The sequence below is a fragment of the Melozone crissalis genome, unplaced genomic scaffold, assembly GCF_028551555.1.
Source record: "Melozone crissalis strain CALT ecotype California unplaced genomic scaffold, PUWL_Pcris_2 ptg000027l_1, whole genome shotgun sequence".
In the NCBI taxonomy this organism is placed as follows: domain Eukaryota; kingdom Metazoa; phylum Chordata; class Aves; order Passeriformes; family Passerellidae; genus Melozone; species Melozone crissalis.
Window position 1 is genome coordinate 73,587,152 of NW_026535805.1, and position 18,667 is coordinate 73,605,818.

General features: G+C 36.6%; 1 protein-coding gene across 2 annotated transcripts in view; it reads left to right on the top strand.

Annotated features, from left to right (window-relative positions):
• The window catches only part of ME1 (malic enzyme 1), a 155,954-nt gene that overhangs the window by 86,896 nt on the left and 50,391 nt on the right, over window positions 1-18,667 (top strand). The gene's annotated exons all lie outside the window — the stretch shown is intronic.

The window sequence follows — 18,667 nt, forward strand, 5'->3', positions numbered from 1 at the left end:
ACCCCCACCAAACCCTTGACAGGACTAACTTTTCAGTGTTTTAATTTTAAATGTCATGGTATTGGTACCAAGTCAGGTCTTTCACTGCTTCTCTTTTCATATACAAAAAGTAGTTAAATTTATTATAAGACTGTGATGCATAAAATAGTTCTCCTTGCATGTCAAATAACACATTTGCTCATAGTTTCCTTGTTTCTTCAAGTATTTTGAGTTCTAGCTCTGCATTCAATGTGTATATCTGAAATAGCTCAGTTGCCAGGATCCTTAGAGGAAATGTGTTTTCTCCATCTGCCTCCCAAAGGTGAGGCTGAGCTGTGGAACCTGGAAATACTTTCCAGCTCCTCAGTCTTGCCTTGTGCCCCATCTGCATGTGAGACCTTACCTAGGTATACATAACTTCTGTTCTTTCTGCCTTGGTTGCTGTGCAAAAGAAACTTGGCCAAGAAGTGGTATTAATTTCTGAGGCTGAAATCCATATTCTTTCATGTACTACTTAGACTTTTCCCCGTCATCCCCACTGCCACTCCCTTGTTCATAATCTTCCTATGGAAGTTGCTGATGTGACTGTCCTGTTGTATGTTTGCTACTCTGCTGAAAAGCACTGCAGATAATGTTGGTGAACCTTTCTAATAGAGTAACCTCCCTAAAAGAATGTTCAGAGCATTAGAAATTGCTCTGTACTCTGAAAATCTCTAACATAATGCATTCTCTAACTTGCCCTTTCTTTAAAATGAGCCACTATTCTTGATACCGAAGGAAATAGAGTCAAGCAGAAAATTATCTCAGTAATGTTTGAAGTTCTGGTTGACATGCGCTTGTTACTTAAGCATCTTTAAAGCTCTGTAATTTTTGACCAATTTTGAGCAATTTGTGTTTGCTTGACCTTCTGAAAGATCACTTTGTTCTCAGCTAAATCTGTCATGGTCAGCGGTGGTTGAAGTTCATGTTTGAAGTGGAGCACTTAAAAATTGTAATTCCAACTTTGCGTGGTTTACTTGTGAATTGTTTTGCCTGTAGTGTGACACCTACGTTCATTATGATACCCATTTACTAAGGTGAAGGGAAAAGTGATGTAGTTAAATAAAAATTAAGTCCAATTGCTCAATAATTTTACATTTCCTTAAATCCAGATTTGTGTTTAAAGTGCCGCTGGCAGACTCAGCACTTACAGCTGATTCTGGCATAGCAGGTCTGACTGTTAAACATGCAGGTCATGATTCCCTTTACAAACATTGTGGTGATCTAGGTAATTGTATGCTTTGGTTACATGATAGTTATTTTTTCCTTATGAAAGTTTCTATTATGTTTTTCCTCTTTTCACTTTTCCTGGCCTTCTGCTGTCTGTTTCACTGAGAGAGTATTTGCTTTGCTAATCTTAGATGCATGTTTGGTCTGTTAAATTTTATGTTAGTCATATTTATTGTTACTTACTGCCATGGTGCTCCAAAAGAAGCTTTCTTATTTAGCACTGCCTAATCAGTTCTGGGAATGGGATGAATTCTGGTGAAATCTGCTGTCATGGTATTTTCAGTACATCTCCAAGACATAATCATGAATATTGTAAAGCACAAGGCTGTCATGGATTTTTAATAAGTCTAAATTAAAGACAGGGTGATGACAGATACTTTCAAGTCGGAAAGCTATGTGAAATACCTCTTTTAGATCTTTTTTCACCTTCATAATTCTCCAGAGAGGCCAAAAGCTAAGAGAAGTGAGAGCCAGGTTTTAGCAGCATTGCCAGGGAGCAAGAAGGAGTGGGCAGCAGTACAGGGCGGTGCACTCTGTACAGGCTTTTTATTGGCTTCCAGGGAATTTTCCTAGATGTCATCTTGAATGATTGTTAAATTTTGAAAATCTAAATTTTTATAAATTTATAAATTTTTATGCAGCATAATTTATAGTGTTTCATGTTGAATTGTCACCTTTATACAATGAATGGCATGATAATAAAGAAAGTGCTTCATATAAAGGTATAGTTTCATCAACTGCAATACTTTCTTCCTTCTCAGCCTCTGCTTATATCCACTCTAAAAAAAGTTCTACTTATGAAACAAAATTATTTATGAAAGAGTCAGGATTAAAAGAAAAGAAAACCCCAAACCAAACCAACAAACGCTAAACTAATCATTACTTAAAGATTTCAGTACAGTATCCAGTGTGCTATCATGGCAGAATGGAACTAGTACATTATGATTTTTCCCACATGAGGGAAGGCAGGAACATATGGAAAGTATCTGGATTTCTGGTGACAAAAATCCAGTGAACAGCTTTTATTTATTTACATATGTATACATTTTTCTGTTTGTTTATTTACTTATTACCAGTGCCAGCAGCTACCCTCTCTGAGGGCAGGTACTATAATTTCTCTGGGCATTACCAGGTGGTTCTTGCTTTTGTGTCAGTGCAGTAATTTAGAGGAACAAGAATATTCCAAGTGGAAAGAATATGACAGGAGAAAAAGACGGACAGTTGTCTACATCAGTGAAGAACATAATACCAACTGGAATTCAGACACGTTTGTTAAGTTTCTGCCCTGTGGAGAAGTGGGTCATAAAACATTTTACACAGACAAGTAAATTTTTCCAAATGACAAGTTGTTCTTAAATATCTATGTTTACAGAGGAAATTTTGAGAGGAGGGATTGCTAAACAACACTTTGGTAGCTGGGATTGATCCACCAAACTTTCATGTGTAACCAGAGAAAATAACTCTCTTTTTATTCCAGTTCCTGTTTCTTTTCTGCTCAACTGTGATGATGCAAAGAGAAATATATCAGTGGCCAAGAGGTATTCATGTACAGCAGTGAAAGGATTATGGAAATGCTTGAGGGGAAAATATGTGGAATGGAGATGGAACAAGAAATTAAAGGAGAGGAAAAAAGCATCTTTTCAATAACAGGGACTTGAATTTCCTTGTCTAATGCAAGGAGGAGATTTAAAGAGTATGGAAATTTTTCTCCATCTCAAAGAATATTTAATTTGCACAAATCTGGTAAAGATAACTCCACCCTGAACCCCTCAACAGAATGTCAGAGTAGGGAAGAACAGCATCCTACCAGCTTGCTTTCTGCTTCAGACCATCCCTAATAGAAGTCACTGTAGTAGGCAGGGAAAATACTGACTTGCACCTCTGGCCTATGAACAGATAGGAAACTTAGAAAATGGAAAGAATCTGGGGGATTTTCCATAGATTATTTCCTTGCCTACCTACCACAACCCCGAAGAGTTGGATGAAATTATTTGTCTGTTATGAGCTAAACCTTGTGGATTTGTGATGTGTATGAGCAGCCCCATATCACTGAAGTTATCTTTGTGTGTGTGTGTGTGATGGTAAGTTTTCAGTTACACTCCAAGATAAAAATAATGGTGGTGGACTCTTGAAAAGTAATGCCATGTGTGGTTTACATTCTCTTCTGTAATGATATTTTGATTAAATCCTTCCCCACTCTTTTTATGTGCTATGCTTTTCTCAAGTTTGTGAGCTATAAACCAAACTGCTGACAATTGTAATTCACTGTGTTCCATCCTAAATTACCATGATGTAGTCATTATTCCTCATTTGCCTGATTACATTATTCACAGATGGTAGCAGTATTTCATTTCACTTCATGTACTACTTTAAAGCAGTGTTTTATGGTAAATATGGTTTAGCTAACTTTGAGAACAACTGTAAAAGCAATATATCCACAAAATCAAAATAGAAAAATATTTTAGTAGCTGTTTTCATTTAGTAGATTGCATTAGAATATAGTTCAATTTGTGACTAAATTAATTAATTCACACAGTCCTTACTTTTGGCAAGAGAATGTACTGGCAAGAAGTCACCTTAAAAGGTGCATATAGGTATGCATCAGTAAGGGAATGGTTGGACCACACAGTCATTCTGACCTGTCCAAGCACAGGTTGTGGGAGCATTGGTGCCCCTTCTGCATTTTAGTGGTGCAGGACCAAGACTTACATTGTGCCTCTGTGTTCCCATATTGGTCAAGCTAAAGAGGCTGTCAGAAAGTGTGCAGAAGAAATGCTGCTGCAACAACTCCCTCCTATGGCAGACTTAGTGAAGATCCTTCTGTATAGAGATTTTTTCCCTCATTGGGAATTAGGCCCTTTGAAGCAATTTTTCAAGTCTATGACTACCTGCTCCTTCCACCATGCAGTGAATATTAACTTCCTAATGAGGATCACTGTGGACAGCAGGAGATGAGAAAGGTGGGTCCTTTGGCAGTAGCCTGTAGGCTGCCTTGACTACAGCTACAGTTGTTCTCTGAACCTACCCTCAGTTCCTTTCTGTGCTTACATCTGAGGTTCATTTTCATTTTCAGTCTTCGATGGGTTTGTGTTCTTCCTGAAACTGCCTGGGTCCAGACTTCCTTGTCCACCTAGACTCCCAGGTGGAGTTTTTTATACTCATGAGATAAGACCTTTCAGAAGGCTTCTTAGCTTGTTTGACTATTAAAAAAGGCTCTTGGACTAAAAAAAAAAAACATTGTGTTTTTACATTGTGGTTTTAAGTGAGGATCTCTTTCTTTGGATAATGGACAGTGGAAGAGGAAAATTCAAACAGTTTCATAATCAAGGTTTATGTTTTATTTTAATAGTTCAAGCAACTATGATGGTTTGCCTGAGGAGAATCTTCAAATCTTGTGATTAACTATGATGACTTGTAACTGATTCCACTTGCAACATTTAAATTGTCAACAGATGATGCCGTCTCTGGGAGGGTTGTTAAGGAACCCTGAATCCTTCTCCAGGCTCTGGTGCTTAGTGGGATACCCTGCTTGGAATTGTCCTCATCTGCCTGCGTAGGGGGAAAAGAGAAGTAAACTAACTGCACTGTGTTTCTTGAGATGGGATGACTGTGTACCCATTTAGCACTCCTTCAGTTGCCAGATCCAGGGAGCTCTGACATGGGGAAAGAAGACTTGGTAGAAAACTGCTTTTGTGTGTTCTGTTGTGTAAGGGGGAGTAGGTTAATTAATTCACTCCTAGTATGAATATCTTTATAAATGGCATCACAAAAAGAAGAATGTAGGCAAGCAGTTTTTTTGTTGGTTGATTGGTTGGTTTGGTTTTGTTATTTAGTGCCTTCTTCCCTTTCCTGTTGGTTCATTTGGTGGTTGAATCATATATGGTTGCTGGAAATGTTACAAATATATGCTGTGCAGACTTTTAGGATGCAGTAAGTAGTATAAGGAAAAGTGAGTCTGTCAGTGAAACAAAATCATAGCAGGATAGACAGACTCTAGTCACATCAAGTTTATTTGCAGAGAGAAACCTACTATTGCTTGTGATGCAAGACCTTAAGAGAAATTCTTAGCAAAGATTAGCAGAGGAGCCTTGAAGAAATAAAACCTCATTCATGCTTTAAAGAAAACAAAAAGTACCAGAATCCTCAAACATGGTACTGAGAGGGAAGGCCATTGTTTTGGGTTTTGAGATAAGACAGAGAAAGTGGGGGAATATTTTAGTATTTTTAATATGCCTCTTGTACCAAAACTGCATCTGCAACTCAAATTGGATGTATTTATATATTCTAATAATGCTTAATTATGTCCCAGACTTGCTTCAGCCATTCAAAACTCAAGAAGTGTAGAACATGCTGTTCCTAGTCCTTTCTTCTGCAAGCTATTTTAGAAAGGGATTTTTCAAATGGAAAAGGCCTGGATAATCTCAGTTACTTTGCTTCATCTTTTATAGCTCCAGCAAATGGTGGGCAGCATTCCCAACAGAAGTTAGCTGGTGCACTGTATTGTAAATGGAGTGAATGTTGATTTATTTGAATAATTTGTGTGAGTGTAATATTTTAACAAGGTTTATATCGTTGTTACGGAAGTACAGTAGTTTTCCAGGCTGTCAGAAGCAGCAGTTTCGGGTTTTTTTCCTTTTTCTTTTATTTTTTTCCCCTTTTGGAAACTAGTAAAGTTAAATATCAAAAGTTTGGCTTCAGTTCACATCAGAATGCAGTAAATTATCTGTCCCTTTTATCCCAGCTCTGTCTCTTTCCCACTAGAAGTCAAGAAGTATTTCTACCTATATTTCAGCTCTCAGGAAAGCTTTCAGTCACTGACGGTCTTGCTAATTGGATTTGAGTACCTCAGTGCTTCATCTCTCTTTGGTCCTTTACCTCTAGCAGAGAACAGCACTGCTGTGCTTTATTCAGAGTATACCACCCAAACTGCTGCTGCTGAGATTCCTGATCCATGGCCGTGGGTCAGCCCATGCCCATGCGTGCCTCTGCTGCCTGGTTGCCTACAAATAGTAAGCCATTAATAAATACCACTGACATAACCTATTCATCATTTGGTTGTTACTGGCTTGTTTTGTCACTGGCTGATTTAGCAATAAACCATCATGGCTCACTGCTCTGTGTGTCAGGCACTTGCAAATTGCTGTAGAGCTGCATTTGTATATTATTTTGCATTGTAGTTGTATCCTTTTTAAATAAAACATACCATGAGAGAATAGATATATTGCCATGGATCTTCATGGATCTATCTTAGAACTGAAGTTTAGATATTTCCATACCCAAGTATTATTTTATTTTAAGTGTTGTCATCACTGTATTAAAAATTGACAGTGACATTAGCCAAAGAGCTATAGGCCCAGATTAGACAAATGAGTGTTTTCCCAGAATTTAATTATCCATGCTCCTTGAGATTGTTGCAAGACAGGACCCTTTCTAGACTCAACCACTTTTTTTTCGTCTTCCTAGGAAAATTGCAGTGGAAACTTTAGTGACTTCCCTGGCCGTCCTACAGCTCTAGCAGTAATCCATATGCCCTTGCCTAGCTGTATAGTGTACTGAAGTGTGGACAAACAGCACTTCTGAAAATCAGGATATTTCTCTTTTGGTGCTTAAATATGGATTTAAATGCTGACTTGTGAAATGCAAGTATTTAACTGCATACTGAAGTTGTGGCTGTGTTAATGTTTCAGCTGTGCAAGCCTTGTCATATGAACTCTTTGCCAGGATTTTGGGACTGGGATTCAAAAGCATTCCAGAGCTGAATTCTGGAGTTGTGTACATTATCAGTTGAATGCTGGGAACTGCCTCTCTCCTCCTGTCCCTGCAGTCTCTTTATACCAATTTCATGCCAATAAAGCAAACTGAGAGCTTGCTTAATTGAAGGGAGCTAAAGACTGATGCTCTTAATTGCAACATTATACAATTGATTAATTTCACTGATTCATTGTTGTTTTTTTAATCTAGAGGTAAGGAGACAGTATTTGGTATGCGCAGAATTTTTTACCCTTTTTGGAAATTCCAGATTCACATCTTATTTTTGCATTAGCAATCACTGGTGTTTATAAACCACTGTAAAAAATATTACCCATGGCTGAAAAATGCAATATGACACTTCAAGCCCACTACCATATGTAAGTGCAGTCAACTGACACTTTACAGACACTCAACAGTGCTGCCAGTGCTAACAACTTCTGAATAAATCATGTTATCTTTTAAACTAATGTGTTTGTTTAATTGCAAAATCATAAAAGTTCTTTGCAGTTGTGTAAGGGAATTTATTTTAATAACTAGATTTTGGAGTTCCAAAGGAACTGATTGTATCCCCAGAAGCAGATAATAGTCATCTGGTAGGTCATCCTTTATAGAACTGGAGGTGTATATGAGAGAAAAAAGGAACACATTTTGAAAACTAGACTGAGGTATGAGTGATTTGAAGATGCTTTTTTCTTAATCCTTTATTTTTTAGATTTTCCTCAAAATGTGGTGGAAAAAATTTCTACTGCTCTCCTTGCATTGGCTCCTGCAGAAGAAAAGTCTTTACTGTTTTATCTTTGGCACCATGTCACTGATATTTCTCCTTTTAAAAATGGGATCTAACTTTGTACAAAACCAGAAAACTGTCAAACATTTTACTTTTGAAACAGCGAGAGAATAATTAGTGAAGTACATGCCAGTACTCCACTAAAAATTGGTGGATTTTGTCATCAAAGTTAAGTGTTCGTGTACGTGCTGATCTGTAGTAAGCCTAAATGGCTACTGGAAAGAGATTGCTGGCAGGGATTTTTCCAAATGAACTATGCAGAATTTAATAAAAATGGAGTTAAGTACTGCTAGAAAAAGTACAACCTCCTTTCTAGAATCACAGAACAATAGATTATACTATTTTTGAAATACTTAATGAAGGATGTATAAATTTAATTTTATTATAATTGGTTTGTGATTAATTTCTACTGCTATAAGTAAATTAATTTTTTTTTCTCTCTCCCTATTTTAAAAGACCTTGGTGGAACAGTTATTTGGGATCTTTGCTCTTTCTTGGAATAGAACTCTGATCTAGAAACTCTGTACAGGAGTTATTCTTCCTTCAACAGAACATATGAATAGGAGCAAGCTTATTTATGTCTGTTAGATAAACTGAAATGTTTTGATAGTTACTAGTAATGGAAGAGTCTTCAAATCTGAAGAGAAAAACCACAGGAGGAAACCAGTGTTCTTTTACTAAGCTGTAAGCTCCCACAAAGAATTTATCTAGTCTTAATTTCAGGTAGTGTATATGCTTTGCAAATGTTTAACCAGCTTATTTTTTGCCTAGATGTCATCTGTGTTTGTGGTCCCATGTGTAAGAACAGAAAGCACTTGTGCAAGTCTCTAAAATTCTACAATTCTCTTAGTAATCTCATATCTCATGTGCTTTAGCCAACTATGAGAATCTCCTAATTTAGCAATAATATTTGTGTCTACTTTCTTACATATACTTTGGTTCTGCACCATATCTATCTATCTATTCTATTCTATTCTATTCTATTCTATTCTATTCTATCTATTATATCTATCTAATCTATCATCTATCTAACCTTTTTCAGTAGCTGCAGAATAGAAAGCCTGTCTTTTTAGAGGTTTTGCATTTGGCAGCACTGGAGTCATCTGAAAACCTATGAAGTCTGTTTCTCTGGCAGGATATCATGATCCAGACATCAAGAGATATTTTGACACTGTCAAATTTTTCTTAAAAATCTTTCATTACAGTCTTGCCTTCTGAAAAATTAATTATAATATGAACACATGTATGACTTCTGGAATGGTACATTTCTTCAGCTGTAGGACAACAGTGATTCTGCTGAAGTTATATGGGGAAAACAGTTAGTTAAATAATTCACCCTTCACATTTATACCAGCTGATTTAAGAATGCCATAACAGATAGAAAGAAATGCTTTTTAAAGTCCTTTAATTATTCTAAATTTGTATAAAAGATGTGATTTTTCAGTTTAAGCTAGACTACACAGTCTAAGGACTTGTTTTCTTTTTTTTGCCAGAAAAGGATAGAAGCTGTAAATTATATATGGAACATATTTTTAAAGAACGATATTTTCAGGATAAGAGAACTGAGTGCAGCTGGTTTTGTATATTTTCCAAATCAGATTTCAAAATGGGAACCAGCTGCTCATCTGTAGCTGTTAACTAAAAGGCATGGTGGCCATTTTTGAAATAATATATGTGAGGAGTACTGGGTATGATCCTGATGTCAAATTCAGCTGCACATCCTCACTTTATCGCAGCACCACCTTCAAATGCTGCAGGCCCATAGCGTAAAGACACTTAAGTGACTTGTTGGCAAGAAATCCAGAATCGAGGAGGAGATCATGGTGTGTAGAATCCGCTGTGCATTTTTAACCAGCATTCTACCTGAATTACTCAGCCTCTTGCAGCTGTGCTGCTCTATTGCATTAACAGACACCTCCAGCTGGGCAGGCGACTCCTAAAGTTTGGTCTGTGGACGTAAGAGCTGGCACTGCTGTGCTTTTGTCCCAGATGCCTGCTCCTTTGAGCTCTACTGACAGAGCTGCTTTGATGAAGTCTGTTAGCCATCATTCTGCTTCTCTGGGTTTTGGTTGTATTAAAAACTCCATAATTCTTATATTTTGTAATTGCATCTATTGGTATAAAACCATATAATGGAGAAAACTTTAGAGCAGAAGACAAGGAGGTGGGTGTTTCATACGGCTCTAGGTATGCAGGACAGAATAAGGTGCTAAACCAAATTTTTTTGCTCTGTGCTTGGGAGCAGGAGGTTAGATGGTCAAGTACAAGGAGCTAATATGAATATAAACAGTTGACAAGGTCAACAAAGCTATAGTGTTTTCTCAGTTGAGGCTGGTTTGCACCAGTTTTGGCTCACAGAGCAGAGGTAATGTCAAAGAACCACTTAATAGAATATGGGATAAACCAGATTTTTGACAAAGAACATAGTCTGTGCTCCAAAGAAAACCACTAAACCACAAGTTTTAGCTTGAGTAAATACTGCCACGGTTTTCAAATTTCATCTCATTTTTGTTGTCTTGCCTTCTTTCTGTGTTAAGAATCCTGCTGTGATTGGAAAAAATGGGAAAATTCACCTAAGTAACTTTTTTTGGCTGATAACACAGTAATGTTGCTGATGGAGGTTTTAAGTAATGTTCTCTGCCCAAGTATTTAAATTATTGTTTTGCATGTAGGTGTTTTAGTGGGGTTTCAGGTATGTAATTGAGCTGCACGGACATAAACTAAGGTGATAAATATGAAATCAGAGTTTGAAGAGACTTTTAAATAAATGGTCAGTTTTGTAAGGTAAAACCTACAAGCAAAAAATGAATATTAACTAAACTGCCCAGGATGTTGAAGTTTTTTCATTGCATTTCTTCTCCTGGGTTACAGAAGTGACTTTGAAGCAGTTGAATCATTCTAAGAGAAATGGCCAAGGCTGACTTCTGCTTCTTCACATAGAAAAATGTTTTTTAAAAAAGGCCTCAAATTCCACTCCTGTGTTCAGTTTTAGAAGTGAAATGTGGATGTATAGTACAAACAGTATCTCATTTAGATAAGAATGGCTAGAATGGAAAGCAGTTCCATTTTGATTGTAATTATTTTAATTGGAAAATAAAATGTATTAATTTTGCTCCATTTTTGGTAGTATAATGCTTTTGAAATAGAAGGGCCTAACTTTTGGCAGAAGTAGGATGCAGGAAAACAATTGCTAGCATGCTACTCACGTGTCAGTCATAAAGCAAGAGGGTGCTGTGAACTAATTTTGAAGTTCTGAGCAGCAATGATGGTACCATAATAGATTGCTTTTGTCATTATGAAATGTTATGCACTTTATAATAACTATAGACTTTACTACCATATGTGCTAGGGACACTCTTCACTTTCAGCACCTGACACTGGGATTCAGACTGGGCCTGTGGTTGAAGACTGCTTAAATGTCACATTTATAGGAAACTGAGTTCCTTCATTTTTAATAAGGTTAACATTTGATTTTTCTTACTTAGTTATTAGTCAATAAAGTCCAGTGTTCTGCTGCTCAGAGGTGTCAGCTTGAAACTCCTAATGCAGGCATGACTGCGTTATCCTCAAAAAGAGGATGTAATAAGAGATGGTCCTCTGCTGGGAAAAATCTGGTATTTTCTTTTTTTATGCTTTCCTGTTGCATGTGCTGTGTGAGACCACCAGTGGATTATATATTTTCTGCTCTAAACTGAGGTTCCTGGCTGCAAGGACCATGATGAATGAGGCAACTGCACAACTGCTAAAGTACTGCAGCTTCTATCCCAGTGATGCTGTGGATTAAGAATAGTGAGGGCATGTGAAAAATCTCTCCAAAACCCAAACCAAAACCAGAGTAAAAAAGTAATTTGCCAGATTTTGTGGATTCAAGCAGCTCTGACCAGCTGATGTCAGAATGACTTTTTTCACCCTAATATGGTATAGACCTTATTTAGGTTTTGAATGTCACGACACAATTATTTGTGGTCTGTTTAAATTTTTTTCCTTCCTTGGTGGGGCAGGAGTAGAAGCTTTTAAAGACAATAACCTTGTCTGGTGTGATGTGTCTTGGATATTTTTTGCTTAACATGGCAGCACCCTACCTCACTGGTAAATGAGAAAATGAACACCACTTCTCTCTGGATAGGCTTGTTCAATCCTAATCCTACCTGTGTTCTTAGCCAGTTTTGTTCCTACCTATAATTATCTCTAATTCTTCTATGTCACAGCTGTTCTCTCTTTTATATCCCCTTGGGTTGCTGATTTGCAGTTATAAGTCAGGTTTTCTAAACACATTGTCTTGGTTATTTAATGACTTTGTTTCATGATCTCCTAACTTCTGCTGTCTCTGTGGTTTCATGATCTCCTAACTTCTGCTGTCTCTGCCATGCTCTGGCTGGCTGCTGTATGTCCCCTGTCCTTGGCCTCTCCTTGGTTCTGTCATAGCACACCACAGTTCCCACCCTTCCCTTATTAAGGGATAAACAGATGATAAGCAACAACTGCTGCTTTTCAGCTTCATTAATACTTCCTTGCTATCACTGTCCCCCCTCAAAATAAGAAATACTTAAATAGCTTTTATAACTGTTTTTGTAGATCATTGAAACATCCCAAATTTTGTTTCTAAAGCTTTGTCCCAAATGGGATGTAAATCATGTATTTAGTAACATTGCTAAGTACAAAGGACTCAGCAAGATACTATCTTTATAGTCTTATTTTAGAGTGATTAATACATTGTATGTAAGAAAGAGGAGATAGTTTCTTTCCACAAACATCTGTTTATGATTTAAATTCTGCAAAATATCCAAAAAAAAGCTGTGTGGTGAATACAGACTTAGAACTTTCGCCACGTATCCTACTGTCCCAAGGACTGCTCCTATACTACTATTCATTTTGTTAGTATAATTCCAAATCTGTTATATATCACTAAACAAAAATAAAAAGTGAAAACTTGGGACTATTTTTGTAGATGATATGTATTATTTGATTAATCCTGCAACATTACAGTCAAAAGTGTATTGTCATTATGAGTGAGCTTTACTGTAAATAAATGGGAATGTATTTGAGAAAGGTTTCCTCCACATGCCTTTTTTCCCTTTTTTGCATGTGGGTCTGTTCCTTTCCAGTGACAGATCACACCTGTTTTCCATGTAACAGCCATCTGGTTTTAGTGCTGGGGATTTAGCCCCCATTTTCACAGCTCAATCTCTTCCAGTTAGATCTGCTTGGTCAAGTAGTGGCGTGCAGAGCTAATCTGTTTAGAGGGGTCCAGATAAACATTAAATTTTGCACAGCCTTACTTCTGCACCAACAAGCTTTTTTGTATTTCTCTAGCCATCTCTTGGAGGAAAGAGAAGCACATTATGTCAATGTTTTTGGGCAATGGCCTTAATAATATGCCTTGATTTATGGTCAGCCCTGAGGTAATCATAGAATAGATGATTCCTTAGAGTAGATGATTCATATAGGTCTCTTTCAACTGGTACTATTCTGTTTTCTGTGAGCTTTGACTCTGTTGAAAAAAGTACGTATTTTTCATTTTGGATTGTACAATTTGCTGAGGAGACTTCAATGGTGGAGTAAATATGGATTCTGTGATTTGTTTGTGGTTCTGCAGTTTAAAAACTTGGCTTGTTCAGAGATCTGGTATGTTTCAGATAGTCCTGCTTAGGGCATACCCTGTACTCCTAGGAGAACAATTTGTTTGTCTCTTGGCATGAAGATAAGGCTGTCCTGTACAACAAAATGTAGTAGATCTGTGTTCAAATTCTATCAAGCAAACACTGCAAGAAGATCAGGAAAAATGTGAGATTCCAGCATCTAAAACAACTTTGGTGTATTAAGAAAGTCTTTATTTAAAGTACTTTGAAGCTACAAAAAAGGGCAATAGAAGTTTTTTAGAACTAGATATGAAAGTTGAGAGCTGACAAGGAAATTTTTGTAGGAGGAAGCGAAAGCGACAATGTCACTCATTCTCACAGGGAAGAGATTCCTTTGGAGCTCAGGTCATGGCATTTATTGTTCATGATTTCAGAAGGATTTGTGAATTTTTCCTGGAGACTCAAGCCAAGCCTTGAGTCTGTTTAGCTGCTGACTGCTACATCTAAGAGCCCACCTCTGGACATGTGGCTAGTGCAAGATAGCTCTTGTGATGCTTCTAGCCTTCCTTGCTTGTTGAAGGGTAAGAAACAACACGTGGAAGTTGCCAAATGGACATCTAGGGCTGTTATTTGTAGTGTTTGTCTGTGGGGGATTATTGTTATAATAGTCTTTATGCTGTGCACTGGCTCGTACGTCATAGCCATTGTGCAACGACTCAGACTGCATAAGCTGAGTTTCCTTCACTGTATTTAAATGTTCTAAATATTTTCACAGCACTATCCATGCCTCCAACCAGGAGGTTCATGAAGGAATCCCTAGAGATAGTCTTTTATAACTGCTCCAAGTCATTATCCCAGAAATCACATAATATTTATGAATTTGCAAAATCATAATGTGCCTTTTTTTTCTTATTTAATGGCAAAGAAAATAACTGAAAGCATTTTGGACACAGCTATACTTCAAATACTTAGAGATGGGTGGGGACTTGGTTATTTAGCTGAATTTTGTGAAGATTTAAAGACCTAGTTGTCTACATGGAATGCCAGGAAATGTAGACATTTTAAAAGATGCATATGTGTGTAAATATGTATAAATTTCTAAAACAATAATAATTCCAGAAGTATAAAATTGGCTGTAGTCCTAGTTTCTTAGTTAAAAATAATAGTGCTGGAGATATTGAGTGGATTCTCATGGCTTTAAAACAGTTTTACCAGATCATTGCTAGATGCTTTTCTTATTTAGTAGACTTTAAACATTTCCAAGAGCTCATTATTCCCATCTCTAGGGAAGAGACTTTGCAGACAGCTACAGTTATTGTACATCTTTCCTGGCTTTTTTAAGGGAAGTGGGGGAGGGAAGCAGTGAAATGGACATGTGTTTCCTGACCAAAAATCCATCCCTGTCAATGTCCTGTGAGCATTTGAATGAGAAACTGAATAAATTCAACAACAACAAAAAAGTATCCCCTTACTACAGTAGCTAATGTCTTGGTCCAGATGATCTAGCTTCCTAAATCATATAGGGGAGAGATGTAGAATGAGGAGAGACCTTTTTCTGCTATGTTTGTCAGATTGAGAAAAGTTTGCAGAACTAATCTCAGTTCACCATCTGATCCTAATTCTTGGCTGAATTTAGTTTATTGCTGCCTGTCAGAGCCCTGAGATAAATGAAAACAAAAAGAAATTGGCTGGCTTTCTGTGTAAGAAAATATTTTTCTGAATCCTGGAGGAGTTTCTTCCAGAACCCTGAAGGAGAATGTTCAATGGTGGTGCAATACCCTACTGACAGCACTCTCCATGATCATCCTTTCATTAAGTAATTTGGGTCAGGTGGCAGCTCTCCCAAAGCTTGTGAAAAATACATTTTACAATTCATCACTTTCATTAGTATAAATAACATGCATTTTAATTTTTGCTGATTATTGCAGCTCACAAAAATTAATTTTGAATATACAAGATAATTGTAGGATAGATGAACATTCAGATATTTCCTGGTGTTTGCTACTATAGTAGCTTATCCTTTTAATCTATTAAATGGAATGTTGCAGTGGAACGTACAATTAAGTAAATAAACAGTTTTAAAGTGTAGCACCTATTCTTTGTGCCGCTCTTACTTTTTGTCAGCCTGTCTTCCATAGCTTCTTGAAGTGGAAGCAATGTTTTTCTCATTACCTTTTGCATTGCTTGAGCACATGATTCAATATGAGACAGGGTTAGGAAACAGTTTTGTTTTTTGTCTATTGGCAGCGAGTAGAGACATTTGCTATTTACTTTCTGTTTTTATTTTTGTTTTATTTTAATATACAGATGATCCTGCCAGTATGACCAAATCTTATGATATAATCATTCTGACCTTATTTATATTTTTAGCTCCTAAAGCCTACCAGCAAATAAAAACATTATTCAAACCAAAGATCTAAGTCTGTCTTTGTCTCAAAAGGTGGAATTTGGAGACTAAGGACCAAGGGAAAATAGATGCCATGCTCTAAGCTATCTTGAGTAACAAGAAAAATTATCAGCAAGAGCCTTTTCATTAAGGAGACCCAGATGAGATTCTTTGATAGTACATGACAGTTTACATTAGAGGAACATCATTTGACAGCACAATTCTGATTATATTCAGTATGTTATGGATTGTATACATCCACTGAATTACAACTAGCAGGTAAGGGATGGATTTTTGGAGCCACCTCAGATGCCGCAGTGATTGTGAACATGCACATTTAGATATTCGACTGATACTGTACAAGTTGGAAGCATCATTCAATCTATTAACTCATATTTCTTCATATAACTTCTCCCCATGCAAGCATTTCTTCCCAGAGGATTAATCATGCAAATAGATGCTGGAATGAATGGAAGAAAAATTATTGTAATACCTTCCTTCTGCTTCCTCCCCACATTTCTGAAAAAAATAACTATTTTGAGAGTGTTGGGTCACACAGGGTTTTTGTGGGTGTTCTGTGCTTGGCATCACCTGAACTTAGCCTTTAAAAAGGTCATGTGTATTAGGTGACAGAGAAAATAACTTTCAGAGAGGTGGTTGAAAGAAACAGGTAATATTATTAACATAGAATAAGCATAGTTAACCTTTTACACTTTTTAGACTATGTACTCTATTACTATAAATACATTATCAGGCCTCTTTCAGAAAAGCCACAGTCATGGGAAGTACACAGACAAATCAAAAGCTCTGCTTTATGATATGTAATAATAATTGCCATGCTAAGGAAGCTCAAGCTGATCTTGTTTATTCTCAAAAAAAACTTTACAGAAAGAAAAAAAAAAAAACCCTGATTTTCTTTGTTATGCACTTCATTGCATAGTGTAGACATTTCACAGGAGTAGGATACTTTGCCCTTTTTTTCCCACATGCACATATTTTTTTTTTTGCAAAACCTATTAAATACCCTTTCCTTACTCAGAAGGTAAGTTTCTGCCTGGCATTAAGGGACAGGATGATTCATCTTTGCAAGCAAAGGTTTTAATTTCTTCTGTGGTTTAAAGTTCTGGGTTTTTGGGATGCATGGTAGTCTTAGGAAGCTGGAGAATCCAACTCTGTAGTTTTGTGAGTAAGTAAGCCCAGAAAACAGTAAAGTTGCATTAACTGGCACTCTTAAACTCCTTTCAGTAGGTGCTACACTATTGTCCATATAATACACTCAAATAGTGAGTACTCAGGTAAACCAAATAATTCTAACTATGGATGTGAATGTTTCAATATTCACTGGACAGTAAAGACTGAAAGTCAGATTATTGGCTAATGAAAAGGAATATTAAATAATCTTAAAAGGCAAATGGATCTCTCATCAATGCATCATGAGCAAGGACTTAGTGAAGTAACCAAGATATATTTTTTGGGTATTTTTGGTATATTTTTCAAGATAACTTAAGCATACCTATCAGTTCTCTGAAGTCAGTGGAATACATATATGTATTAATGACTTTGGATCATAGAAGTCATAGAATTTACCAGTAATTACAGTTAACAGAAAGTTTTTGTGTCAAACACCAAAAAGAGAATCTGGAATGAGTATAAAACTTCCCTTCCCTTCAGTCCTTCTAAAAAGGTGTGACCTGGGTCTAGTTTCAGTGTTCTATATTCAGTGGTGCATGATTCCAATAAGAATTCCAACAGTTCATCTCCAAAAAAGCAGTTGAACAAGCCCATTCAAATATATACAAAGATTTTTTGTTGAATTAATATTGAAAAATCGAAGGTATAAGCGAGTTATATACAAAAAGCAAATACTACGGTTAGTAATAGAATTTAGAAGAACCATAAAAAATATTCTTTTGAACTGTTTAATGCATCCTACTTTTGCAGTCCACTGTAGGTGGTATCTGAGCCAGCTAATTTGAAATGCACATATATTCTGAAAAGTCAATATGCCACAGCCTTATCCAAGGACTCTGCTTTAGATGTAGTGTTATGTTCTAAACATCCTGAAATAAAATCAGAGAAAAAGTGCATCTCAGTGTGCTGCCCCTATAGTGCAAAATAATATCTTAAACATTAATTTCTTCCTTCACTTTGTGACAGTCATAGGGAGACCATCTGATGTTCCCTGGGGAAATTGTAAATAATAGTGTGAAAAGGATAGGTAGTATTTGGCTTAGCAGAGGATTATAAACAGCTCTGAGGAGCATGCAGCCACTTCCTTTTCATATTTATGAAATATGATTATTATAAGATTTCTGATTATAAGAGCTATAATTATATAGAGTGCTCTTTTGAGATCACTGCTATAATCCCCGGGATCTCGAATATTTGAGGAGATGATGAGGAGGAGCCATTTAGAACTTCTAACCACCTGTTTAAATTGTTAAAAGAGAGTTAGAACACTTCTGGGACCTTAATTTAGTCTCCAATTAAACTTTTTTCCAGTCATTTTTAATAATATTTGAATATAAATTTACCAGTGAGATGGTTTGGACTGAAAAGTTTGAATTTACTTCAAAGGCAGTTTTTAAGAAAGCTAAATTCACAATGATAAAGAGTAACAGTAGCCTCTAGCACAGGCAGTAATAATATGTCCAGTGTAGGTGAGCTGGAAGTGTTGCCAGTTTTTCAGTATAAAATACAATGTTCATTCTTTCCCTTTCTCTCGGGCTTCCAGAATGCTTCTGTTTTTCTGCTATGAAAGCAAGAGTGGCTGTTACTTCTTGATGATGACTTCTGGAAAAAACATTACCCTTATAAATACACCATTTTATTGAGCTTGAGTATTCCAGTTCTGTGGCAAAGTTCATAAACATTCCTCCAATTTTTCCCCAGTAAAAATCTAATTAGGAGTGATTT